Source organism: Protopterus annectens, chromosome 8.part1 (genome assembly GCF_019279795.1).
Source record: "Protopterus annectens isolate FY-2018-M chromosome 8.part1, PAN1.0, whole genome shotgun sequence".
Lineage (NCBI taxonomy): Eukaryota > Metazoa > Chordata > Ceratodontiformes > Protopteridae > Protopterus > Protopterus annectens.
The window spans coordinates 97,315,590-97,342,087 of NC_056742.1; the positions used below are offsets into that span (position 1 = coordinate 97,315,590).

At 42.7% G+C, this 26,498-nt stretch overlaps 1 protein-coding gene across 2 annotated transcripts in view; it reads left to right on the forward strand.

Moving 5' to 3' along the window:
- Positions 1-26,498, forward strand: part of RNF166 (ring finger protein 166) — a 341,673-nt gene that overhangs the window by 127,076 nt on the left and 188,099 nt on the right. The window lies entirely within an intron of this gene.

Consider the following 26,498-nt stretch of genomic DNA (forward strand, 5'->3'; position numbering starts at 1 on the left):
CTTGTAAGTTTTTGCCTTGCATTCTTTTTAGCAGAGAAAAATATTTTCCTTAATCTTCCACAGCAATAAACTTTGCCTTTGTGTTGAATAGTGTAGGTGTATGATATGATGATGTACATTTTATTACTCATCCATTACCTACTTGATATTGAGTGGGAGGTCCTAATGATCTTGAACAGCCAAGTTAATATGAAATCTTTTCAGTAATTGCTGATGCATGTGATTGGGAAACCCAGCATAATTAGCACTGTATGAGTTGGGAAGTGGCACTTATCACCTTTTACATAATGTAGTTTGACAAGCTGAGGAACTTGATCTGTTTGGGCATGTACGAAAGAGGAATGTAAAAGGTACATTCTTCAGCTGTTATTAGCAAGCATAGCTCAGTATCCTTGAAAGACTTATTTTATAATGGTTTTAGAGTTGTTTGGAGAATTGGTTAAGGAAAAATGCATGCATCTTGTAAATGTGAATTTAGGAAGCTGCAGAAAGTGAGGCTTTTTGGGTTACTCAGCTGGACAAAGAAATTTATATTGAAGTGGCAAAAGCTGGCAAAGTTGCATACCTTAGGAAAAGTGATCGCAAGTGGGGAAAAACATTTTAGAGCATTGCATTAATTGTATATGATGGTAAGAAAAAAAAAAGATGCCAGCAGGATGGTGAGTAAGACATCATACAAAATTGTGATCCAGTATGTAGGAAGAGTAAAAAATCGGGACATTTTTGGCCTCGCCATAATGAGGAACATTTTTTTTCCAGCAAACATTTTTATTAAATTATTACAGATGATATAGGCAATGTTACATTTATATAAATGAAAAACAAAAAATGACACCACTTTAGTTGCAAACATTATACGTCACAGACACCATTGAAACATCAGTAGTTGCAGACATTATACATCACCATGGGTTCCTATCACATCATCGAACTGTGTAATCACCGACACTCACCTCTTCGACACCAATCCATCGACGTCCATATCATCGACAATTCCGGTAAGCGATCTTCCCCCTCACAGGACCCATGGTAGCGCTTCTTCCTGTGTTACACCGATCAGGGTTTACGTGATTCCGTACAATTTACCTTGAAAGTGCTACCATGGGTCCTGTGAGGGGGAAGGTCGCTTACCGGAATTGTCGATGATATGGACGTCGATGGATTGGTGTCGAAGAGGTGAGTGTCAGTGATTACACAGTTCGATGATGTGATAGGAACCCATCACCATACCTCTCAACCTGGAAACATCAAAAATCTGGACAAGGCCCATGAAAAATAGGTACAAATCTGTACGCTGATTAACATAAAATGTGCATAATTATGTAACCTTGCCCACTCTAATGGAATTGTGGGATACCAACTTTCAAATGCAAACTGAAGAACAGACGACCAAAATATGGCACCAGAGTCCCCTTGCAGCCATTCCAATGTCTCATTACCTTGTTATTTTGCCCCATTTACCAATGCAATGATTATTTGGATTTTATTTTTACATTTTACAGCCCAATGCACAAACACCAATAGACATCTGCTAAACAAAGCAATAGTGTCTCACAATGAAAATAGACTTGGCATTAAAACTTCTCTGAAACTCTCATTCATTGAAACCCACACAACATTCAAAGGAAATGCATCTGACCAGTGGTGGATAAAGATTACCTTTGGTCTGTTTTCAAATCATTGGCCCGTTGCACACAAAACAAGAAATGTACATGTTTTCTTTGATGCACCTTCCTGACTTTATTAAGTTATATTCCTTGTATAATACAGCACACTTGTGAGACAGAGCGCATTTTACATTTATTGTTTGAAAATTTTTCCAGTTTAGGCAATGAAACAAAAGGCATGAACCAATAATGACAAAACTGCCCAATTCAGAACATTTCCATCATAAAAGTCTACTTCCACACCCACACTATAAATAGAATGACAGTAGTGTAACCCATAGGCTTCTTGCACAGCTTCTTGCACAGCTTCTTGCACTTATTTTCAATTTCAATTGGGGGGGGGGGTACGAAAGGCCAAAAACCAGGGACTCATTTTAAACATTGATTGTATAATTTTGGAAAGTTGCTAGAATAAAATGTGTTACTACCATGCATTTCACTGGGAAGTCTTAAACCCAGGACCATGAGCACTACAGTCAGCGCAACATACCACTATGCCAAATCAGCCATTTCCTGAAAAATAGGAAGACTGAAACTTAAATGGATATCCTTTAGTGAATTCAGTTCTCACCATAGCTCTCAACCTCTTTTACACAGAAAATCTAGACAAAGCCAGTAATGAGGGAATACAAATTAATTTCTCACTTCTCACCTTAGCTCTCACAGCCCCAAAATAGGGACACATTTCAAATACTGATCTTATGTTTATTTTTATTTATTTATTTATTGCACTTGTTTACCGAAAAACTGCGGTGGTGGTGCTGCGGTAGCGTTGTTGCCTCACAGTAAGATGTTGTCCTGTTTGATTCTCAGCTAGAGCGTCTTCTGTGTGGAGACGTGCGTGAATGGGCATACCTTCGTTGAAGGCTGTGCGTCAGAGCTGGCAACTCGGCACGTGATAATCTGCTGCCCATCATTAGCAGACCGGAGTTCCACTGTGGCGACCCCTCACCGGGAAAAAGCCGAAAGACGCAACAACAACAACATCATTGCATTTGTTTACCGGGAAATTCCACTGGGCCTAGGTGAGCCCATTTTCAGTGGAGGCCCAGGGAGAAAAGCTCCACATAAGTCACATTACAGAAATACAAATATAAAAAAAAATACAGATATATCAAAAGCAGTATTTACAGTTTTTTAGCAATTTCATTGCAGTTTTATGGTAGTCCATCGATAATATTAATATGTACTTTTGGTCATATAGATGCCCTAGACATTACTGGTTGGGAGGCAGAAAAAACAGTAACACTGTATACAATTATTTACATGCATTTAAATCTGTGTAGGCAGTGTAGTAACAGTCATAGGTATGGCTGCAGACCTGCTAAGAGTGCATACCTGTAGCCCCAGAGAGTGAGAGTAGTGAGAAGAGAAGAAGAGTTATTTTTGGTATGGGCATAACCAGCAGGTAGAGAGGTGTTGTCTGAGGGATTTTTTAAAGAGAGCAGGGTATGAGATGGAGGATGTTCATCGTGTTACCCTGCTGCAGTCATCACACTTGGGTTATCCTGTCGTCAGGCGGTCCTGCAGTCGGCCGGATTTCCAAAGTCTTGGTCCGACGTCGGTTGCTGTTGCCTCATCCCTGACGTCAGTGCGCCAGGGGTATATATATTGCAACCGACACCATTTTCTTCAGTCTTTCTTGCTGCGTGGTGCCCAAAGCAGCAGTTTGCAAGTGCCGGTCGGCCGACTCCTGAGATTGTCGAATTCGAATTTCAGACCGAAGTCTTCTATAAAGCTAAGTACCCCGTTGGGGAAACTTTTCTTGCCTCAGACCGATGTCAGAAAAAGTTAACAATTGCATTTCTTGTGGGAAGCAAATAGGATTTTCATTCATATTGCATACCTTGCCTAGGCCCTGATCATGATGTCACTTCTTGTCGATTTTGTGCTAGGTTTAATAAGCATACTATTAAAAGGCGATTTGATTTTGCAGGACACTATTTTGATAGAAAATTTAACTATAACATGCCGTCGGAGCTACCGACTACCGGCGTGCACAAAAAGCGCAGGGATAAGGACCGACAGCCCAGGCCTAAGCCAGATTCCGAGGCCTCTGTTGATCCGGTCTCTGGTTCTCAGTGAGGCTCCGACGCAGCCCCTGACTACCGCAGTTCTGGAACCCGAGACCGCTGCGGATATTTTGACGGAATGTATTAGGCCGACGCAGCCTTTTACTTCAGGCCCTTCCGACGATTTACCTTCTAAGGACGTCGGTGCTTCTGAAACGCCATCGGTTTCTGAAGGCGTTTTCAGACCGACGACTCTCACAGTCAAAACGTTTCCTAAGTCGAAGACTCCTTCTAAATCTAAAAAGACTACACTACAGTCTCCTGTTCAAGGCCCTATGCCTAAGAAACAGGTGCTCAGAATGGCTGAAGATTTGATTTTGACAAAAGGCCTAGACAAGAGGAAGATTCTGCTTCCTCTGAGCAACTGTCTATTTCTTCGGATTCCTCTGAGAACCAAGACTATTCCTTCTCTCCTTATGAAGATTCTGATGCTGAGGACTCTATTCCCTCAGCTTCCCCTCCTGAAGACTACTCTTTTGGGGAAACTTTACACACTATGAGGGAACATTTTCACTGGGAAGGTCAGGATTACTCTGATTCCAAGAAAAGGCTCAGAGTTTTTTTTACTCACCCAACACAGACCTGTAGCCATCCCACCTGTTTTGGACATTGTGGATGATGTCTATTTAGAATCCAGTTTCAACCCAGACTCTCTATCTCCTGCTCCGGCCAAGCCTGACCGATACTACAGAGTACCTGATTCCCACAAATTTCTTTACAAAATCCCAGTAGCTGACCCAGAGACGATCTCCCAGGGTCCCAAGGGGGCTAAGGCTTCCATGGCTAAAAACCCAGTACCTTCTGAGAGGGATTCGAGAAACTAGACAGGTGGGGGGAAAAGGTTTACACCTCAGCCACATTAGCTATGAGAGCACTAAATTGTCATTTTCATATGCTTAAGTATCATCAATTTCTAATCTCTCAGTTAAAACAAAAGATAACCTCCCTCCCTCAACAGTCTGAATTGAAAGAAATACAGGATTTGTTGCACGCCACTGAGCAGGTGGGCAAACATACCTTACAATGTGGGTTTGGTTCCTTGGAGGCCTCCTGTAGAGCAGCTGTCACTGGATCAGTTATACGTAGGCATGCTTGGTTAAAAGGAACAAAGTCTGCCTGATCATGTTAAAGCAAAACTACTAGATGCTCCCTTGCAGCAGGATGTTCTTTTTGGAGTTAAAGCAGAAGAAGTTTTAAAGAAAATGGAAGATAAGGCGAAATCAATGCAGACAGTCAAAGATTTCCTACAAGTACAACCCCCTCGCTTCAGCAGAAACTGGCCAACAAAAAATTGGTCCTTTCCAGCCACGGACAGACCTCAGAGGGGTAAATACAGGTGCCCAAGGGGCAGAGGACAACCACAAGCCCAGTATAAACCTCGCCAATGGGGCACTTCAACCCAGAGGGGAGGAGAAGACAGGTCTCAACCCACCAGAAGGCAAACTCAATGACTTGCACCTCAGCTGGCCAAACAAAACTCTTTTTTGTCAGCCCCCTTGGGGGGAAAACTAGCACTTTTTGCAGACAACTGGCACATGGTCACAAAGGACAAATGGGTCCTAGACATAATTTTACGAGGATACAGATTCCATTTTCACACCTTGCCAATGAAAAGAGGAATGCCAAACCTGCCACAGAATCAATGGGCAGAGGCACAAAAACAAATTACAGCTCTCATGGCCATGAGAGACATTCAACGGGTACCGACTCGAGAGCAAGGCCAAGGATTTTACTCAAGGCTCTTTCTAGTACCCAGAAAGGACAATGCTTGGAGACCAATTCTGGACCTTTCAATTCTAAACACTTACTTTTACAAGTTCAAGATGCTAACACTACAGCAGCTACTTCCCATGTTGGGCAAGGAAGCATGGCTGGTAACGTTAGACCTCAAGGAGGCATACCTGCATGTCCCTATCAGACAAAGTTGCATAAGTTTCATTGCAGGTTCAACCCATTATCAATTCTCTGCACTGCCCTTTGGCTTATCTACTGTGCGCAGAGTTTTCACAAAATGCCTGGCACCAGTAATTGCATACTGCAGACAAAGAGGAATTCAAATATATCCATACCTGGACGACTGCCTCATCCAAGCAGAAAGCAAAGACATTCTCTTACATCATCTGGCTTTTGTGAAGCATCTACTAAATTGTCTGAGGTACACAGTAAACGAAAAGAAGTCAAAACTAGTACCCTCACAAAAAATGACATTCCTGGGTGCCAGCTTGGACACAATGGCCCAGAAGGCTTATCTTACACCAGACAAGCAACTACAACTGACTCGATATTTCAAGACAATGGCAACAAAGACCCAATTAACTGCAAGAAAAATTCTGCAGGCTTTGGGCTTCATGGCATCTTGCATTCTGATAATACCATTTGCAAAACTGCATATGAGGGAAATTACAGTGGTACCTAAAAAGCGTATGGTCTCAACACAGCCACAGCTTGGACACAGTGATATCTCTCATTCCCTGCCTTCAACAGGAATTTCTATGGTGGTCACAGGCATGTCACCTCAACAAGGGTCAGCCTTTCACCTTGCCCCCAACCAGGCAAACTATCACAACAGATGCTTCAGACTATGCCTAGGGGGCACACATGGCAGGACAATGCATTCAAGGCCTATGGACTGCAGAACAAAGAAAACTGCACATAAATCAAAAAGAGATTCTAGCTGTATCGAAAGTTCTGACAGCCTTCAAGGATCTACTACATCCAGGACAACTTGCAATAAAGACGGACAACACCACAGTAATGTGGTACATAAACAAACAAGGGGGCACACGTTCCTACCCTCTTTGCAAACAAGGGGGCACTCATTCCTACCCTCTTTGCAGGCAAGCAATGATCTTATGGAACACAGCTCTGGCCTACCAAGTCCAGTTACAAGCTCAATTCCTGCCAGGACAGAAAAACACATTGGCAGACGACCTAAGCAGAAACATCAAAGATCCCCACGAGTGGAAACTAGACCCACAAATATTTACAATGATAACTCAAACATGGGGCCTTCCAAATATAGACCTGTTTTCCAGTCCTCAAAACTACCAACTGACAAAATTTTGTTCAAGGACATTCCACCATCAAGCTTGGAAAGTGGACGCTCTCTCCTTCAGTTGGAAAAACCTGACAGCATATGCCTTTCCTCCATTACCTCTTCTCACAAAGGTTCTTTTGAAGGTCAAAAAGGAGAAACCACGACTGATTCTCATAGCCCCAGACTGGCCACGCCAGCACTGGTACCCGCTATTGAAGAATGTCTCACAGCCCACCATGGATATTGCCTCAAATACCCCATTTGCTCACGCAACAAAACAAACAGATTCTACACAGCCAGCTCAAAACCTTAAACCTGGCTGCATGGCAAATCTATTAAACATCCAACCAGCCCCTCTTTCACAAGCAGTTCTGGATGTTATTCTGGAAGCCAGGAGGCCAAGCACCAGGAAGGCTTACTCGGACAAATGGAAAAGGTTTTCTGCCTGGAACCAAGCTAAAGGCCAAGACGCAACTCAGCCTCATATGCCTCACATTCTGCAGTATTTAGCTGAGATGTTGCACAAAGGACTTTCCTTCTCCTCAATTAAAAATCCATGCTTCAGCTATTTCAGCTCACTACGACACAAATCCACCTTTATTTTCAAATCCTCTTCTAAGGCAGTTCCTCAGAGAGGCAAAAAACATTAGACCACCTAGAAGAGCTCCTACACCAACATGGGACCTCAACTTTGTTCTGGAAAAACTAACGTTGCCTCCCTTTGAACCAGCTTTCTCTGCAGACCTTCAGTTCCCATCTTGGAAGACTGCCCTGCTCCTGGCAATAACTTCTGCTAGGAGAGTCACAGAATTACAGGCACTAATGGCAGTGGAGCCTTTCCTCATTTTTCATCAAGACAGAGTTTCTCTACGAACTAATCCTTCCTTCATGCCTAAGGTGGTTTCCAGTGTAGCTTTAAATCAAACCATCCACCTACCCACTTTCTTCCCCAATCCACAGAACAAAGGTGAGAGATTCCTGCATTCCTTGGACATTCACAGGCAGCTTCGTTACTACTTGGATAAAACTAAGGCTTTCAGAAAAACTGACCAGCTCTTTGTATCCTATGCTACAGCTTCTCAAGGGAGGGCTATATCCAAACAAACCATTTCTAAATGGATAGGCCATTGCATACGGTTCTGTTATACCCATCATGGGAAACCAGTTCCTTCTACCATTAGATCCCACTCTACCAGGGCAACAGCTACCTCTACAGCCTTTCTCAGGGGGGTTCCTACCAAGGAAATTTTAGAAGCTGCAACTTGGAGTTCTGTACACACCTTCACCAAACACTATCACTTACCTCTTTACTCTAAGTCCAGGGCGGGCTTCGTCACTGCAGTTCTGCAGGGCCTCATTGCCTCCACAAACCCTCTATGATACCTTCCCCCTACCTTAGCTTTGGGATTCAACCCAAGTGTGATGACTGCAGCAGGGTAACACGATGAACATAGTACAGTTTTGTACCTACCATAAATGTAGATGTTCGAGTGTTCACCCTGCTGCAGCCTAGGTTACCCTCCCTCCATCCCCTCTGACCTACTGGCTAAATCTCTGCTATGCCTTACTGATGTATTTGCTTATAGCTGAAGGGATTTTGTGTTTGTGCAGTGTTCACACCATTTGGTACTAATTCTGATCACCCTTTTGGGGGCACCTGACATCTGGGGCAAGAAAAACTGAAGAAAATGGCGTCTGTTGCAATATATGTACCCCTGGCGCACTGACGTCAGGGATGAGGTGACAGCAACCGACGTCGGACCAAGACTTTGGAAATCCGTCCGACTGCGGGACAGCCTGACGACAGGATAACCCAAGTGTGATGACTGCAGCAGGGTGAACACTCGAACATCTACATTTATGGTAGGTACAAAACTGTACTTTATTGAGGTTGGGAGGTTATTCCAAAGTTTGGAGGTAGTGAAGGAGTAAAGCATTTGGCCAGCTGGAAGCTGAGGTTTATTGACTTTAAGTAGAATTTTTTTTTCAGATCTAAGGTGTCTGTTTGGATAGTACATAGTTAATATAGAGGCGAGAGCTGGATAAGCTGTTGGTTTATATATTATTTTATGTGCAGTAATTAAGTGAAGGTAGTTGAGACAGACGTTCAAGCCAGTTTAATTCATAGGTTCATAGGTTCATAGGTTCATACTAGGCTATCTGCCCGAGGGCATTTACAAGCCTAGCCCATCGTTTTGTGGCTTACGCCACCCCTTTAGTATGGGGAACTATACCCATTATTTTGCTGTGCCTCTGTCGAGCAGTGACACTGAGGTAATCCCTGGGGTATATCTGCGATCTCCCATCCATTGGTCAAGATTTCTCTTGAACAAGGCCAGCGAGGTGCTCTGCCTCACATGTACCGGGATTTTGTTCCACAGCATAGGGAGTCTTTGGGTGATGAATCTATCCCTCCAGCACGTCCTATTAATAGCCGTGTCGAGGTTTAAGTCTCCGCCCTTGTGGCTCTGATGGATCTAGATTTTTGAGGTGAAGCATATTCATCAAATCTGGGTTTGACATGGCCTTGTATGTTAGGCAAAGGTCACCTCTGAGCAAGCGTGCGACTGAATAGAGCTGGAGTTCTTTCAGTCGGGCAGCATAGGACAGGTTTTGAGACCCTTTATCCTTTTGGTGAGGAACTTTGTGGCCTCTCCAGCTGCTGCAAGTGTCGGGTCAGATACATTCGAATGGGGCATTGTACTCAATCATTGGTCTGATGAGTGATGAGTAAAGGGAGACTATGACCTCCCTTGATCTAGATGAGAATCCCTTCATGATAAGGTGGGCAATGTAGAAGGTCTTCCTGACTACTTTAGCTACATGGGTGTCGAATGACAGACTACTATCAACCTGGGTCCCCAGGTCCCTGATAACTTCTTCTGTGCTCAGTGGATTGCCACCTATTTGGTAGCTAGGGGTAACCTTGTTTTTCCCGAAGGGTATGACTATGCATTTTTGGCATTTAACTTTAGGCGTGGCTCTGGCACCAGTTATCCGTTTCTGTGAGACCCTTCTGAAGGATATCTGTGTCAGATGTGTTTTCTACTATGGCCCAGTTTGCAGTCATCTGCAAACTTTGTCAACCATAACCCTCCTGTGTTTGCTTGTACTTCGAAAAGTAGATGCCAAACAAGAGTGGGCCCAGGACTGAGCCCTGTGGGACACCACTTGTGACAGGCTTTGAGTCTGACATGGCGCCAGCAACTCTGACCCTGTGGGTTCTGTCACTCAGCCAGTTTGCAACCCATCTTGTGATGTATGGGTTAACATTTAAGCTGATGAGTTTTTCAATGATACCCGAGTGGGGTATTGTATCAAGGCCTTAGCCAGATCGAGGTAGGCTGTATGGACTGCCTTTCCCTCATCAATGGCTTTGGTGACTGTTTCAAAAGTCAACCAAGTTTAAAAGGCATGATCTGCCTTTGACAAAGCCAAACTGGGTTGGATCCAAAGTCTGCAAATTCCCTATGTCTTTATTTATGAGGTCCATTATGATCCTCTCCATGGCTTTGCAGATAAGGCTTGTCAAGCTAATGGGCGGTAATTTCCAGGGTCGGTGGAGGCACCGCCTTTGTGAAGTGGGACCACAGTTGCAGTGCGCCACTCCTGGGTGCGTATCCAGAGGTAAGACTTTGATTAAACAGCTGTCCTAGCTGTGGGTTTAATTCCTCATTGAGTTCGTGGAGCACACAGCCGGGGACACCATCAGGTCCCATGGATGCTGTGTTTTTGCTTTGGAGAGAGCAGTTCTCACTTGGGCTGGAGATGTTTGGGGGCTGCAATCGCTTGGTATAGATATCTCTCCTTTGGGGAGGGGAGAAGTTTGCACTGAACCTGTCAGCCAGTATGTTGGCAATGTCTGTAGGATCAGTAATCTTCACATCATTTTGAACTAGTTCTGAGCATATCTGGGAGTTTCCTCCTAGGTTTCTAACATAGCTAAAGAAGACCTTATGATTGTCTTTTGAGTCTTTAGCTATTTTTCTCTCGAAATTTGCTTTGGATGATTTTATGAGAGCTCTTAGTTTTTACTTATAGTGATCAAGGGTGTCTTACCTTTTAAGGATTTTGCTCTATCTTGTAGTAGCTTCCTCCTTTTGTTGTAGAGTTTGTTTATGGCTGAGGTCCACCAGACTGGACGCTTGCCTTTGGTACAAAGAGTCTTTGTTTTGCTTGGGATTGCCTTATCCATGCAGTCCTGCAGGTGCTGGTAGAAGGCATTTGTAAGTGATTCAGCGGCTTGAGTACTGTTTTCCGCGGTTCGGGGCCTTAAAGGAGACCACACTAGTCTTTAGAAGTGTGAAGTCGGCTTTTGAGAAGTTCTTTACTGTGGTCTTTTTATTTCAGGTGGGGTGGGATGAGGACCTCCAGCGAGATTAGTTTGTGATCTGATCTCACCAGTGAGGGGTATACTTCTGGTGTTGAACATTGTGCTCCCATGTTCGTGATGATGAGATCAAGTATGTTATCTCCTCTTGTGGGGATGGTGACTAGTTGTTCCATGGCATTTGAGTTTATGAATTCCAGGAACTTTTGGGCTAGGGTGTTTGGGCTTGAGTAGTGTTCCCAGTCTATATTAGGGTAATTGAAGTCACCTAGTATGATGGTGTTTGGTGATACATTTATCCCTCTAGTGTTTTCAGGAAGGCCATGTGAGGTTCCTGAGTTTGTGAGGGTGGCCTGTAACATGCTACAATTTGCAGAGCAGTCTTGCCTACGGTTAATTGCACCTGGATGGTCTCCGATGCATCATGCGTTGCCACCAGTCTTGAGGTGTGGGTGTCCTTGATGAATATGGATACCCTCCTCCTTTCTTGGTATTGTCCGGATTTTGGGGCGGAACGCATGATATGAGGTAAAACCTGATAGCTGGGTGCTCTCAGGAGCCTTGAACCAGGTTTCTGTCACAGCACAGACATCGATGTTCTCCATACTGAGAAGGGCCTCGAGTGCGTGCATTTTGAGATTTAGACTTCTGGCATTGAGCAGCATTACCCTTAGTTTTTCCTTTTTGTGTTCTAGGGTGGTAGGTTTAGAATTTGAGCCTTGCCTAAAAAGGCACTATGGGGTGGCAAGAGCCTTTGCCAATATCCGGAATCCCAGGGTGACAGGTGCAAGCCGTCCCTTGCGAGCAGCGTGGCTTGTCCAGCATGTCATCCCAGGCAGACAGATACTGGATCCCCTTTGAATGACACCAGTGTTTAAGCCAATTGTTAAAGCTGATCATCTTATCTCTGTATTGTGGCATCATTCTTGGTGAAGGTAGGATACTGCTCAAGGTCAGGGTCATACCTGCCTGGGCTACATAATCAGAGAGCTCCTCAATGTCTCTTTTCATGTAGTCCAAGGAGAGTGCGTCTCAGGTCGTTTACACCAGCGTGGACAATGACTGAGTCATATTTGTACCTGCTGTTGAGAGACCTGAGTGCTTGCGTTATGTGGCGGATTCTAGCCCGACAGACAGCTTACTGTGACCTTCTCCTTACTCAGTCTGGTGAGCGGGACGCCAGTGTGTCTGACTATGGAGTCACCAATGACTAGTGTGTCTGGCATTGTTTGGCCTTAAGGGCTGTGACTGTTTGACACTCTGACTGTGAGGTCTATGTGTTGCAGGTGTTGTGTTCTGAGGTGGTGGTTGTTTGGGTGTCTGCTTTGGTGGCCTCTGCTGTTTTGGTAGATTTTGATCAGAGCCTCAGTATGTCTTTGTGTGTTTATGTGTATGATTTGAGGTTGTAATGGTACTATGTGAGACTGGGTCTATAGTGTGTGTGGTAACCTTCTCCTCCTGACTGGTCTTGCCAGTCCTATGTTGAGAGAGCTCAGCCTCCAGTTTGGCCGTATAGTTGCATCTCTCGCATGTATTTGTGTTTTGTGGGAGGAGGAGAGGGTTGTCTGTGTACATGAGGCAACTGTAACATTGCCTCAATATTCCCAGGTTCACCAGCTGAGCAGGAGAGGACACTAGCAACTGATCCCTCGACATGCTAGAAGGATAGACAAAAAACTTTAAAAAAGATTCCGGGGGATGTGGGTGACCGAGAAATGGGGGGTTGCCTTTTTGGGGTACTATCTATGACAAGAGTGCCGTATCAAGGTAATAAGTACTGTAGGAGCAGTTGCAGTGAGGAACAGTGATGTGATGAGGAGCTAGCATTTGTTGCAAATCTAGCAATTTTATTGTAACATATATCAGGTTTTTTTTTTTTTTTAGTGAAGAGTGTATATTAGTGAGGATGGCTGCACCATATAGAAGGGATGGAAGTAGGAAGGCAGAGGCTAGTGTTCTTTTGGCATTTAGGTAATTGCTATGTCTGTAGAGGGTACCTAGTTTCTGGTGTCTTTTTGATGTTATTGAGTGTGGGGTTCAAAAGTTAGGCTTTCATCGATGGTGACTCCTAACAGTTTAGTACTAGGGACAACTTCCATGAAGGTATTATTTTGGGAGAGAATAGAAAATTCAGTCCTGTTCAGGGGTGTTGTTTTTTGGGAGTGAATAGAATCAGCTTGGTCTTGTTTGGGTTGAGAGCAAGGTGATTATTTGGCATCCATTTTTCGGTGGATGTGAAGGCATTTTGGGTTAGTAGTTGAAGCTCAGAAGGGGGTTTTGCAGTGCAGATAATTGTTGAGTCATCTGCATATTGTATTACGTCAGCCTGTATTAGTGACTCATGGAAATTGTTGATGAATAAGATGAATATTAGTGGGCCCAATATTGAGCTTTGGGGGACACCTGTGGAGATTAAGAAGGTGGAAGATGATTGCTGCCATTTGGTTGATTGGTATCTGTCGGAAAGGTAGCTATTGAACCAATTTAGGGTTGGGGTGAGACACCTAGGTTATTTAAGTTTAGAGAGTAAAATGGGGTGAGAAATAGTATCAAATGCCTTTTGAAAGGTCGAGGAAGAGTGAAGAGACGATCAGACTTGAATCCCATGCTTGATTTACTGTATCCAAAAAGGAGATGAGGGCTGTATTTCTGCTTTGGTCTGGTCTAAAGCCATGTTGGGTAGGGGTGAGTAGTTGTGTGTTGATTTAAGTGGTTGATTAGTTGGGTGTGGGCATGTTTTTAAAGTATTTTAGAGATGGGGAGAGAGTGGCTATTGGCCGGAAGTTTGAGATATGTGAATTTTTGCCACCTTTGTGCAGGGGCAGAATGTAAGCTTTTTTTCCAAATATTGGGTACGCAAGACTTTTGGATTGATCTGTTGATTCGTATACTAATGGGGTACGCTATGGAATCGGCAGTTATTTTTAGGAATTCAGCAGGTAGCTTGTCAGGAGCACAAGAGCAGGGTTTGAGTTTATGAAGCAGCTACTTTATGGTGCTTGTGGGTATGGGACTGAAAGAAAATTATGGTGGTGGGGATGGTTTAGAATAAATAATATATTGGTCTGGTGAGTGTAGGTTTGAAGAGGGGGAAGTAGTGGTCAGCTTCCCAATGGTGTCTGTAAAATGTGTTGAAGCAAGAGGCTATATCTGAGGGGGGTTTATCAGGGTGTGGGGCAGGGATTGGAGTTACCCTGGGTGAATAAGGGAATTTAATGTTCCCCAGAATTTTTGAGGGTTTAGTCTATGCTGGCTTTGTAGCTTATGGTAATAGTCATTTTTTTATCTTTAATAACCTGTCTTTTGGCTTGATTACGTAGTTTGTATTGTGCCAGGTCAGCTGGGTTTTTGTGTTTTTTGCCATGTTCTCCAAGCTTTATCTCTAGAGGACATGATTTGCTTTGTGAGTTTAGTGAGACATGTTGCGTGGTTAGTCTTGACTCTCTCTCTATTCTGGGTGGTGCTACCTCTTATAAAATTAGAAAATTGCTAGAATAAAAGGTTTTGTGTTACCATTTATTTTCTGAAGAATATGAAGTCTGAAATTCAAATGCCTGTCATTATTTAATGAATTCAATCCTGCAGTGATTTGCCACATAAATCCTGAAAACCGCAGATTTTATGAGGAACAGATCACAAGTGGTGGTGGCTAGGGACTTTAGGCTATTTTTACCTTGTACCTAAGGTACAGGGTTTGAGCCTGAGTACCTCTAGCCACCAGGTGTATTACAATGGGGGCATTTACACACACATGCGCACCCGTGCGCGCGTGCACACACACACACACACACACACACACACACACACACACACACACACACACACACACACACAAATATAAAATCATATCCATTCCCCCGCCGTCTAAATCCTTTCCGAATACATGCAAGATGCAAATGCAAACAAAGCATTTGAACAGCCAGACGAACCTTCTAAACATATCCTTTCCGGAGTGCCGTTCCTGCTCACAAAGCATTTGAACCAGAGCCAGCAATACATGTGTGAGCTCAATTCTGACAGGCTGGTAGCCCTGACGGAACTGTCGTCATCGTGCATGCAATGACTTCAGCTCACAAAGTGTGAAAAATTAAAAAAAAAAAAAGTCCAAAAAGGAAGGGGTGCCACTCAGGGAATCGTGGCACCCCATTATTTGAACCCCAAAACTCAAAATTTAAAAAAAAAGTCCAAAAAGGAAGGGGTGCCACTCGGGGAATCGTGGTACCCCATTATTTGAAACCCAAAACTCAGTAAAAACCGAGTAATTTGGTACAGCTGGGAGGTATGTACATCACTTTAAAATCTATCCAGGCATTGTCAGTTAAGCGTTATGTGGCTCATTCAAATCTTGCGCCTTAAACCACATTCTTTCTGTGCATGTATTGTTCCCACAGTTCCCATTTTTCCAATGTAGTTTGCTCCTTCCCTTTTCCTAAAGATCCCAACTCCAGTTGTTTTATCTCTGTTACTAGACATTGATTTCCATTTTCTACTAATTGCTTTTTTGGCAGCCACCATAATTAGACTCAGCAAGGCTTTACTATGTCTAGGCAATTCCGATTCTGTATCATAGCTCGAAAAAAATCATCTTCCCAGTTGGTCCAATCCACTCACCCAGCATCTCCAACAGTGTGGTCTGCAGGGTATCCCTAAAGTCTGCCACTCCCAGAAAATATGCTCCCAGCCACCTCTCTTGCATGTCACACCTGCAACATTTGCTATCCACCTGAGGAAAAATTCTTTGGAGTCTACTTGGGATATAAAAATAAATCCCTATGTAAACGCTTCCAGACAAAAATCCTAAATCTTCTAGACTTTGTTCCATCTTTAAGAGATGTACATATTCCCCTCCCCTCATTGTCTTTGTGAATTGCTTATCTAATCTCTCTTCCCAATCCTTTCTAAGATGCTCTGATTTTTATAATTGTCAGGCAATATTTTATATGCTTTACTAGTTATTCCTTTTTTAACTGCGGCTTCTGTTCTAGATTCAGTTAAAAAATCTAGCAGTGGTGGTCTTTCATTTAGGACCCCTTATTTCTTTTTCTTTGCCTACACTCTGATATCAATCCTTTATAGGGAAGGCAATCTCTAACCTGCAGTCCAAATAAATTCTTGGCCTCTTCCCATTGTATTACCTTTCCCTTTATAGTTATTTACTCCCAATACCTTGGTTCCTTTGCCAGTTTTCTCCAATAAATTCCAGCCTCTTCTTGCCTATTATCTGTGTCCCTAACCACAGTCACCCCCATCGGCAGAATCTCTTTTCTCATGCTGGTTTTAGTTCTTTAGATTACTCCCTGCGCTTTTATGAATATAATAAGCTTTGATTTTTGCGCTTTTATGAATATAATAAGCTTTGATTTTTGCTGTTATCCTTAAGAATCTGCAAAGAAAATCCCAATCTCTCATTTGTTGAGCTTCTCCTCTGTATCATCTTTCCTTTCCACTTTGAATTATAGTTTTTTGCTTGTGCTACGTATAAGAGCCTTAACCGTGTTGCTCTAAAATACCCCCTCAAATTAGGTAATTTTAGTTCTGTTGGAAGTATCTGCTTATCCCACTTGACCCTTCCTATCTTCCCTTCCCCAGATAAAATCATTCAACTTTTTTTTTTTTTTTTTTTTAATTGCTGTCCATATATTCTCCTCTGGTTGATAAAATATGCCCGACCTGTGTATATAAGACTAAAGGGACTAAAAACATTTTAATGGCTTGTATCTTAATATCCATATACATATAAAAAAGCTTCCAGTTTCTCAGTTTTTGTATTATCTTCTGTTTAGTCTCTTCTCACATATCCTTAGCTGCCACAACAGAGTCATTTCTAATACATACTCTTAAATACTTCATGTTATCATTTTCCCATAAATATGGATATTGTTGGACCAGTTCATGTGTGGGTATGTAATTTACCACTACTGCCTTTGTTTTACCTTCATTAATTTTGTATCCCGAGAAGATTTGAAATGGTCTTAAAATGTTCCACGACACTGTAATGTCTCTTTCTGGTTTTATCATGTATAAAATAATATAGTCTGCAGAAAGAGCCAACTTTTCTTGACTACCATACCAGTTATATCCTTGAATTTCTGAGTCCCTTATTTTCTTTGCCAATTGTTCTAAATGTAATGCAGACAACCCTGCCTGGATCCTCTACTCAAGCAGAAGTTATCAGAGAGGACCCCACCCACTTCACTTTTTGCCTGCGATCCCTCATATATACATCTAATCAACATTATAATTGTATCAGGGAAAGCATATGCTTCCATTGCCCTGCTCATGAAGTCCCAGTCTACTCTGTCCAATGCCATGTTCTTCGTGTTTCACTGTTGCATGTCATTACATTTGGATAATCCTGCTGGCAAGTTGCCCTCATTCGGCCTGAATTGGTCCTGCGTCGGCTGCTGTCACCCCTTCCCTGACGTCAGGTCGTCAGGGGTATAAAAGATGCGGCCAATGACATTTTCGTCTTTCTTGCCGCATGGTGCCCGAAGCAGAAGCAGTTCGCAAGTGCCGGTCGGCCGGCTCCTGAGATTTTAGAATTCGAGTTTCAGATCCAAAGTCTTCTATAAAGCTAAGTACCCCGTTGGGGAAACTTTTTTTCTTGCTCCAGACAGATGTCAGAAAAAGTTAATAATTGTAATTGTTGTGGGGAAGCAAATACCTCATAAGGACTTTCATTCTTACTGTAGTCCTTGCCTAGGCCCTGACCATAACATTTCAGGTTGTCGGATTTGTGCTAGATTTAACCGACGCACTATTAAGCGTTTGTATGATTTTGCATTAAATTATTTTGGACACAGGTTTAATTATCCAGAAATGTTGTCGGATAGCCATCCAACTACCGGAGTTCACAAAAAACGCAAAGAAAAAGACAACCGAGGCCCAAAACCGATGACCAAGCTTCTCCTAAGCCAGTCGCCAATTCGCCGATTCTCAGTGAGGCGCTTTCGCATCCCCTGACGACCGCTACTTTAGAGTCGCATGCCACTACTGACTCCCACGTGGAGTCTGCTATGCCGCTGGAAACTCAAGGTATTGGAGCCTCGGACGCTATTCCTTCAGATGGGTCTGGAGCCGCTGAACAGGCACCGGCTTCTGAAGGTGTATTCAGACCTAAACATCTATACATTAAATAGACTTCAAAGGCAAAGAAGCAAACCCAAGAGCCACGTGGACAGGCCTCCATGCCCAAAAAGCAGATGCTCAAAATGGCCGAAGACTTGATTACCTTGATCAGAGGTTCACATCCCCCTCCTGATAAGAGGCCTAGGCAAGAGACTGGCTATGAATCTTCAGATCAGGTTTCTATTTCTTCTGATTCCTCTTCTGATCAGGAATATTATCTCCCCCCCCCCCCCTATGGGGATTCTGATGCTGAAGAATCTATACCTTCAGCTTCTCCTCCAGAGGACTATTCTTTTGGGGGGAAACCTTACATACCATGAGGGAGCATTTCCACTGCGAGAGCCAAGATTTTTCAGAATCTAAAAAGAGGCTCAGGGATTTCCTTTTACTACCTCAACATAAGCCACAAGCCATCCCGCCTGTTTTAGACATTGTAGATGATGTGTTTTCGGAGTCTAGTCTTACCCCGGACTCCTTACCTCCAGCTCCTGTTAAGCCTGACAGATATTACAGGGTTCCTGACTCACATAAATTCCTTTTTAAAAACCCTGCTGCAGACCCAGAAACTATTTTTCAGGGTCCCAAAGGAGTTAAGGTGTCCGCTGCAAAAAAACCCTACCCCCTCAGACAGAGATTCTAGGGCACTGGATAGATGGGGAAAAAAAGTTTACACATCTGCTACCTTGGCTATAAGGGCCTTAAACTGTCAGTTTCATATGCTCAAATATCAGCAACATGTCATGGCATTGCTTAAACAGAAAATGTTGTTAAACTCTGAATGTGCAGAAAACAAGGAAATGCAGGATTTATTGCATGTAGCTGAACAAGTTGAAATGCATACTTTGCAATGTGGTTTTGATTCTTTAGAGGCCTCCTGCATGGCCGCAGTTACAGGTTCTGTAATTAGGAGGCATGCTTGGTTAAAGGAACAACTTCTGCCTGATCATGTTAAAGTTAAATTATTAGATGCACCTTTGCAGCATGATACTTTGTTTGGTATTAAGGCAGAGGAGGTGTTAAAGAAAATGGAGGACAAAGCTAAATCTATGCAAATGGTCAATGATTTTTTACAAGTACAGCCACCTAGGTTTAGTAGACACTGGCCAGCAAAGAATTGGTCCTTTGCTGTGTCAGACAGACCTCAAAGGGGCAGACCCAGATGCCCGAGAGGCAGATCCCAGGCGCAAGGTTCATTCTGCTCAAAACTATGGGGTGCTTCTACCTCCAAAGTTGAAGAAAACAAATCACAACCATTCAGGAAACAGTCCCAATGACTTCCCCCTGCCTGCACCAAGCACTTGTCTCCTGGCAGCCCCCTTAGGGGGAAAATTAGCACTTTTTTCCTCAAAATTGGCACTTTATAACGCAGGACAAGTGGGTCTTAAATATCGTGTCACAAGGCTACAAGTTCCATTTCCATACCCTGCCAAAGGCAAACGGCTGGCCAGACCTGCCAAAAAATCAACGGGCAGAGGCACAAAAACAAGTCACATCCCTCATGGACATGGGGGCCATTCAACTAGTACCCGAGCAAGAGCAGGGACAAGGATTTTACTCAAGACTGTTCTTGGTACCCATAAAGGACAAGGCCTATTTTGAACACATTCCTGGATATACCAAAATTCAAGATGTTGACTTTGCAGCAGCTTCTGCCCATGCTGGGCAAGAACGCTTGGCTTGTGACGTTAGACCTAAAAGAGGCATACCTGCATGTCCCAATCAGACAAATATGCAGAAGATACCTCAGATTCAAGGCTGGTTCAATGCATTACCAATTCTCTGTACTGCCCTTTGGCTTATCTACTGCGCCCAGGGTCTTTACAAAGTGCCTGGCACCAGTAATTGCATTCTGCAGACAGAGGAATACAAATATATCCATACTTGGACGACTGTCTAATTCACGCAGAGAACAAGGACATTCTTCTACAGCATCTGGCGTTTGTGAAAAGACTTCTAACATGCCTAGGGTACACAGTCAATGAAAAGAAATCAAAACTAGTACCCTCTCAAGGGATAATATTCCTGGGTGCAGGCTTAAATACAACTGCCCAGATGGCTTATCTCACACCAGACAAACAAAGGCAACCGACTACCTGTTTCAAAATGCTGGCAGCAAAGGCCCAGTTATCTGCAAGAAAAATTCTGCAGGCTTTGGGCTTCATGGCATCCTGCATCTTACTAATTCCATATGCAAGACTGCATATGAGGAAACTTCAATGGTACCTAAAAAGTGTTTGGACTCAACATTGCCACAACCTGGAAACTATGATTACTCTCATTCCCTGCCTGCAACAGGAGTTTCGATGGTGGGCAAAGGCCTGTCGCCAAAACAAGGTACAGCCATTCACATTACCCCCAGCCAGGCAAACACTAACAACGGATGCATCAAATTATGCCTGGGGGGCCCACATGGCAGTAAGATGCATTCAGGGCACATGGACCTCAAACCAAATGCATCTACATATCAATCAAAAAGAGATGCTAGCAGTTCAGAATGCCCTGACAGCCTTCAAGGACCTACTTCATCCAGGACAACTACTGATAGACAGACAACACCACGGTCATGTGGTATATAAACAAGCAGGGGGGCACTCATTCTTATCCTCTTTGCAGACTAGCCATGACTTTGTGGGACACAGCATTGACTTGCCAAGTACACCTGCAGGCATAATTCCTGCCAGGAAGGAAAATTACTCTGGCAGACGACCTAAGCAGAAACCTCATGGGTCCCCACGAGTGGCACCTGGATCCACAAGTCTTCAGCATGATAACAAGGAAATGGGGATCCCGGTAAACCAAAAAACGAAAAGCAAGTTCGCAGGACTCAGCTCCTCGGAAGAATAGTTTATTCAAACCACAGATGATAAAACGACAGATGATAAAACATAAAATAAACCACCATAAACTCCATAACTGCCACCAAAGCTCCCTATATTCAACCCTGTCTTCCCAGGGACCCCCCCTAACGTCTTTATTAATTTGTTCAATTATTATAAATTTGTATTTATATTCCATACAGGTTTTGCTATGTTTGTAAAGTGCGTTGCTTTCTTTTCTAGTAGATATGTCGTACATATGCTCATATATCCTCCTCTGGAGGGCTCTCTCCGTCTTTCCTATATAGAAAGAGTTACAAGTTTCACAAACAGCCAGATATATTATGCCCTTAGATTCACAATTGAAATAATCTGGGCTGTTTATCCATTTGTTTCTACTCTCTAGAAAAAGACCCTCCTTATGCAAAATGTAACTACATTGTCTACAGCGTCCGCACTTAAATGTACCTTTTTTATTTTTATTCCTGCTTTTCCTGTTTCCACTTTTTGTCTCTAGGATGTTGCCTATACTTCTAGAATTCCTATATATAACTTTCTTAGGAATGTTATCAATACCCTCTATATCCGTTAAGGCTAAAAATCTATTCCATTCCCTGAAAAATATTTTTCTAATTCCATTATTTAATCCATTGTATTCTAAAATCAGGGCTTTAGTAAGATCATTTCCATTGTTGCATTTCATATGGTTTAAATCACTACCCCCTTCTCTTTCGTTTCTTGTTTCATTGGTCAAGGTTGAATATAGGGAGCTTTGGTGGCAGTTATGGAGTTTATGGTGGTTTATTTTATGTTTTATCATCTGTCGTTTTATCATCTGTGGTTTGAATAAACTATTCTTCCGAGGAGCTGAGTCCTGCGAACTTGCTTTTCGTTTTTTGGTTTACTGAGTTACTGTGGCTTGTGGAGTTCAGTGGAGGTGATTTATTCGTAACAAGGAAATGGGGATGCCCGGACATAGGTCTATTTGCCTCCCCTCACAACTACCAACTAAAAAGATTCTGTACAAGGATTTATCACAGACAAGCATGGAAAGTGGACGCCCTATCTTTCAGCTGGAAAAACCTGTCGGTATACGCATTTCCCCCTCTGCCTCTCCTCCCCAAGGTACTCCTAAAGGTCAGACAGGAGAAGCCAAGGATGATACTGATTGCCCCAGACTGGCCCCGCCAGTACTGGTATCCAATACTAAGGAGCTTGTCTCCATGCCCAGCTTGGACCTTACCTCAGATACCTCATTTACAGTCCCAGCAAAACAATCAGATCCTGCACAGCCAACTCAGGACACTAAACCTGGCAGCATGGCAGATAATGTATTCCTACAAAACACATCTCTCAGTAAAGCTGTGATGGATGTCCATTTGGAGGCCAGAAGGCCTAGTACTAGAAAATCTTATGCTGGATAATGGAAGAGATTTTATGCTTGGAACCAGGCACAAGGAACCGATACAGCTGTGCCAAATTTCCTCAGATTTTGCAATACTTAACTGAGATGCTGGACAAAGGTATATCTTTTTCATCTATTAAAATTCATGCCTCTGCCATTTCGGCTCATTACAATACAAAGCCACCAGTCTTTTCTCATCCCTTACTAAAACAGTACCTCAGAGGAGCCAAAATCTTAAGGCCTCCAAGAAGATCACCAATGCCTGCATGGGACCTCAACTATGTCTTGGAAAAACTCACCCTGCCACCTTTTGAGCCAGCTGCTACGGCTGATATAAAGTTTTTATCTTGGAAAACAGCTCTGCTCCTAGCAATAACTTCTGCAAGACAAGTTTCAGAGCTTCAGGCACTCATGGCTGTGGAACCTTTTATCATTTTTTTATCCAGACAGGGTCTCTCTGAGGACAAACCCAACATTTATGCCTAAGGTGGTGTCCAGTGTGGCTCTTAACCAAACTATTCATCTGTCAACTTTTTTATCCAAATCCACAGAACAAGGGGGAGAGAATTCTGCATTCTTTGGACATACACAGACTGCTTAGATTCTTCTTGGACAGAACCAAAGTTTTCCGAAACACAGAACAATTACTAGTGGCATATGCTGCAAGATCACAAGGAAAGGCTATCTCAAAGCAGACTATTTCAAAGTGGATAGGCCACTGTATTTGTTTCTGCTACTTACACCATGGCAAGCCAGTGCCTAAGGGCATTAGGCCACATTCAACCAGAGCTGCAGCCACTTCAGCAGCCTTTCTTAGGGAAGTACCAACCAAGGACATTTTAGAGGCTGCTAATTGGAGTTCAGTGCACACGTTTACCAAGCACTATCATCTGCCGCTCTACTCTAAATCCAGGGCAGGCTTTGCCACTGCAGTTCTGCAGGGCCTCATAGCTGCTCCTAATGCTGTTTAGCTCCAGCCTCCCATCCATAGCTTTGGGACTACCCAAATGTAATGACTGCAACAGTGAAACATGAAGAACATAGTACAGTTGTGTACACTTACCATAAATGTAGATGTTCGAGTGTATTCACTGTTGTAGTCCAGGTTACCCACCCGCCATCCCCTTTCTTCTGATGGAAACTATCTTTCCTTCTCTGATTTATACAACCTATGTGGTGTATTTGCTTGTAGATGAAGGTAAAGTTTATATTGGTGCATGTATTTTTATGTATATAAATTTTGGCTACCCTTTTAGGGGGCACCTGACATCTATCTGGGGCAAGAAAAACTAAAGAAAATGGCATCAGCCACATCTTTTATACCCCTGTCACGGCGGCTGACGCAGGACCCAGGATTTTGGAATTCAGGCCGACTGAGGGCAACCTGCCAGCAGGATTACCCAAATGTAATGACTGCAACAGTGAATACACTCTAACATCTACATTTATGGTAAGTGTACACAACTGTACTTTCACTGTATCAAGACCCACCAATAAAAGTGGTATTTTCTTACATTCTCCTCCCCTCTGGATCATCATTGTTCTGTTAATATTGTCATATGTTTGCCTCCCCTCCTCAAAACCACATTGATCCTTATCTATCAATTTTGGTATCACTTTTGCCATTCTTTTAGCCATTATAGACATAAACACTTTATAGTCATGGTTCAGTAATGAAATGGGCCTGTATGAAGTTGGATCTGATGGATCTTTACCCTCTTTAGGTATTACTGTTACCACCACCTTCTTTCAAAATGCTGGTACTTCTCCTCCTCTTAAAATACTGTTAAAGCCTTCCAGATGTTTATCATTTTTTTCCCTCCTAGCTTTTATACTTCCACATGAATACCATCTATTCCTGGGACTTTACTGTAGATTAGTTATACGTGGCTATTTTTATCTTTTCTCTTCCTATCCTGTTAATAATTGAGCCTCATCTACCTCTAACCTTGGCATATTTCATTCTTCCAAAATCATTTCCATGTGTACCTTTTCTTGATTTCCATATTTCTCTACTTTATATAAACTTTCATAAAATTTCTGAAACATTTCTAATATTTTTATAGGATCTCTTGTTATCTGTTATAGGTTCCCTAAGCTTGGTGTGACAGCCCTTTCCACTTTCTGTTGCCTGAGTCATTGTGCTAAGTTTTTGTGCTCTGGAATTATCAAAAAAAAAAAAAAAAAAAAAAACAGTTGCTTAGCAGCAATCTTTATAAACTTGTGCATATTATCGAGGTAATCCCTTATCTTCTGTTTAGAATTCTGCAGTTGCTACTTTTCTTCTAAGAGATTACCCCTATTTTCCTATACTTTAACATTTGTCAGTTCCTCTAAATAATAATTCTTACTTCTTAGCCATATCTCCCTTTCTTTTATTTCTACCCTAGCTTTAAACTCCACTTTAATTTTATCACACTCCCTAGCTGTATTTTCAGAAGAAATGTTTATCTTCTCTAGTATCTACAGGATTAATTCCAAAACCTAGTCCTTAAATTCCTTTCTTTTCAACCGACAGGTGGGAAAGAGCCAGTGTCTGATTTTTATTTAATTACCTTGCATTTTTATTTTAGTTATTATTGGCGCTTGAGCTGAAATAGTTATTGGGTGGGTTTCAAGACTTCAGTTAAATGCATATGTTCCTGTGAGATATAAACCCTATCTAGCCTAGCCTTGTTTTTGTATCTCAGTGAATAATATGTAAATTCACTCCAAACTCCTAGTACTGAATTCACAAATTCCGTGCCAAACATTTTCATAAATTTCTTCAAAAATCTATCCTCCTTTGTTATCTTTTCCCATCTAGGCCCCCAGACTCCATTCTCCACCTATAAGTAATACTCCTTGCTGAAAACTGATCATTTCTCACAGAATTTTCTTAAGCTCCATTAAAGCAGTTTTAGGCGGAATGTAAATGCATACCAGTGTAATACTCCTCCGTAGCTAGTAGCCCCTTAGTACTGTGCATCTTCCATTATCTTTTTTTTCCATCTTCTGTCACTATTGGAGCTTCTCTTGCAGTTAATAAGTACTCCTCTTTTTCTTTGCCCAGATATTCTGCTGAATAGCCAACCTGAAAACCTTTATCAAATTCACATGTTTAGTTTTTTCCAGGTGTGTCTTCTGTGGCATAACCCTTTGCAATTTACATTTTTAATATAGTCCACCACTCCTTTTTTATATTTATCTATAGGGCCATTCAGATTGAAAGACTGTACAGAAAGCATCATTTTCTTATATGGTTATTGTTACCATCTTTTATGCATAACTGCTTTTTTGTTAAATGTCTAGTTCCAACCTTTGTTACATACATATACAGTTTGGCAGGTTGGTCTTTCATACAGTTGTTTCTTGACATATCTATGTGTGCCTATGCCACAACTTACATAACTTTTTGATGTTCTTCGCGTTTCACTGTTGCAGTCATTACATTTGGGTTATCTGCTTGCAGGTAGCCCTCAGTCGGCCTGATTAACAAAGTATTGGGTCCTGCGTCGGTTGCTGTCCCTTCTTCCATGACGTGAGGTCATCAGGGGTATAAAACATACAGCCGACGCCATTGCATCTGACTTTCTTGCTGTGCAGTACCTGAAACAACAGAAGCAGTTTGCAAGTGCCTTTCGGCCGACTCCTGAAATTTTTGTTTTCGAGTTTCAGAACCGAAGTCTTCAACTAAAGCGAAGTACCCCATTGGGGAAACTTTTTCTTGCTCATTCCGATGTCAGTAAAAGTTAATAGTTGCATTACTTGTGGAAAGCAAATACCTCATAAAGATTTTCATTCGTACTGTATTCCTTGCCTAAGCCCTGACTACGACATACATTGCTGTCAGTTTTGTGCTTTATTTAATTAGTGCACCATCCGTTGTCGGTATACTTTCGCCTCTAAATATTTCGCTTCTCTGTTTAACTATCCAGAAATGTCATCGGTTAGCCAACCAACTACTGGGATTCTGAAAAAATGCAAAGATAAAGACAGAGGCAGGCCGCCGAGGTCCAAAACTGCCGACGACACTTCTCATAAGCCAGTCACCAGTTCGTCAG